Below are 2,938 nucleotides of genomic sequence, written 5' to 3' on the forward strand. Positions count from 1 at the left end.
AAACTGGGGGAAAAAAATTCCAGTGTGCTTTTAGTGACAGTATGCAGAATGATAGCCTGCTTGTTCTCCCTTTTCATAAGTTCTTAGTGCTATATACCTACTTCTCTATAGTTAAGTTAAACTATTTTCAAGTTCTGGATCTTTGCATAAATGGTGACATCAGTGTAAGTTACAGAAATGGCGCTGTTAACTGATAGAAACCATTCAGATTAAAATGTACATAACTGACATAATTTAATATGATATACCTTCCAGGTAGGGCCACAAAGGGTCACATGACTGGAATTCTGATTTTGCACTTCCTTTTGCATATGAGAAAGGGCCAACACTTAACAGATAACAAGAGTAATTCCCAAAAGATGGCCCATAGGTACAGAGTTGGGAGAGCCGGGACAAAGCTCCTGGCTCACTTTGGGCTACTTCTTTTCTTTAGTGAATATAGAGAGACTGGTGAGTAGAAGTGAACAACGTTCAAGCTTCAAATACCTAATTTGCATGGGCCCTTTCTAAGGCCCTGAGAGGGCCAAAGCATTGAGTTCACATGAGTACATGACTTTTTAAAATGTTCAAAGTAATATGTATATATTTTTTAATATATACATACAGCAAGAGGTTCAGGCCACTGTCTCTTTCCACTCCAACTTTCCCTCCTATTAGGTAACACTGGATGGCCATGTGCCTTTGGAGGATATGATTAAGGGATGGTTGATTCAGTTAGGGATACATACAGTTTCAGTACATTATCATATGCACATGGTTCACAGATACTTCTACGAAAGTCACCAGCGCCGTACAGGTATAGATTCTAAGAATCCTCTTACAACCCATTGTGTCACCTCTCCTGGCCTCCTGACATAGAGATACAGGACCAGAGGTGGATTCCTTCATAGCTCAGGTCTGATGGCATGTGATGGTGGATGATGAGGTTGAAATGTATGGAGCCAGAAGCTAATCTGTAGAAATTTCTTCAAATATCAAGTGTCTAATATTTTAACAGAGGATTTGGTTCTCATTAAAATCTAATCAAAAAGATGTTTTCTCTTATCAGGAATACATTTTAAGAAGCATTTAAATACAATTATTTTATTTTCCTGGGCTTCAAATTCACTGTGGATGGTGACTGCAGCCATGAACTTAAATGATGCTTGCTCCTTGGAAGAAAAGCTATGACTAACCTAGACCACATAGAAAAAGCAGAGACACCACTCTGCTGACAAAGGTCCATATTGTCAAAGCTATGGTTTTTCCAGTAGTCACGAACAGATGTGAAAGTCGGACCATAAAGAAAGCTGAGCACCAAAGAATTGATGATTTTGAACTGTGGTGCTGGAGAAGACTCTTCAGAGTTCCTTGGATTGCAAGGAGATCCAACCAGTCAAACCTAAAGGGAGGCAAACCTGAATATTCATTCAAAGGACTGGGGCTAAAACTGAAGCTCCAATACTTTGGCCACCTGATGTGAAAAGCTGACTCATTGGAAAAGACCCTGATGCTGGGAAAGATTGAAGGCAGGAGGAGAAGGGGGCAACAAAGGATAAGGTGATTGGATGGCATCACTGAGTCAATGGACATAAGTCTGAGCAAACGCTGGGAGATACTGAAGGACAGGAAAGTTTGGTGTGCTGAAGTTCATGGGATCACAAAGAGTAAGACACGACTTAGAGACTGAAAAACAACACACAATTATAAAAGGTCCATATTTCTCACAGTTTATGATAACAATGTGAGATAGAATTTATCAGAATTCTAGCTTTAAACAAATCCTTAACTATATTAAAAATAGAGAGCGGGGTTGTCACAGTTCAACAGTATGACAAAACGTTTTCCCAGTTTGATGACAGTTGTAAAAAATTATGACATTACTAACAATGATGGTGCTAAAATTTAAACTAAGCAATAATTTTTTAAACTATTCAATCAAGACTAAAATATCTTTATTATCTCCCTACAGAACATAAAATTGATACTTAATCAAGAAGCAAAGAGCATGGAGAAGGAAATGGCAACCCACTCCAGTACTCTTGCCTGGGAAATCCCATGGACAGAGGAGCCTGGTGGGCAAAGAGTCAGACACGACTGAGGGAGGGGCAGGCGCTCGCTGGAGGCCCCAGAGCTTTTGATGGCAGAGCCAGCTCTGTGGCTGAGGACTCCCGGCTCCCAGGCCTCTCTCACCAGATAGGAGCCTGGAAAACTAGTCTAAAATACGCCTGAGGGCTTTCCTGGTGGCTCAGTGGTAAAGAATCGCCCCCTGCCAAAGCAGGGGATGCGAGTTCCACCCCTGGTCTGGGAAGACCACACGCGGCAGAGCAGCTGAGCCCATGCATCAGAGCTGCTGGGCCAGGGCTCTCGAGCCTGGGAGCCACAGAACTGAGGTCTGTGGGCACCAGAGCCCATGCTCCGCAACAAGAGGAGCCACCACGGTGAGAAGCCCACACGCAGCCACCCCCCGCCCCCCGACTACTGGAGAGCAGCCCCTGCTCGCCGCAGCTAGAGAAAAGCCCACGCAGCATGAAGAGCCTGCACAGCCATAAATAAAATCATTAAAAAAAAAAAAAGCAAAGAGCATAGAGACAAAACAGTATTTTTTTAAAAAGTAGTATAGAGGAGTGCATACAGTTAATTTAAAACTTGCTCTTTCTATAGCTAAGGAAGCAGTTACAACAGTTCCACATCAAGATGATGGCTATGGGAGGTTTCCAGCCCATCCTGACTTAAAACAAGGTCCTTAAAACAAGGACCAATTATATCCTGCCCCTGGGGTCCCTAGATCAGGCATTCAGAGATTTTTACTCCCTGACAGGCAGGGTCAACATCCCTACTTGGCCTTGAAGCAATTACAGAAGATGGACCATCACCTCTCTGCATCCCATAAGAATATGGGAGTAAAACTTCTGAGGGGGGAATGAAACAGGAGGGAACGGGGCAGGGCAAAACCTTT

The sequence above is a fragment of the Bubalus bubalis genome, chromosome 10, assembly GCF_019923935.1.
Source record: "Bubalus bubalis isolate 160015118507 breed Murrah chromosome 10, NDDB_SH_1, whole genome shotgun sequence".
Lineage (NCBI taxonomy): Eukaryota > Metazoa > Chordata > Mammalia > Artiodactyla > Bovidae > Bubalus > Bubalus bubalis.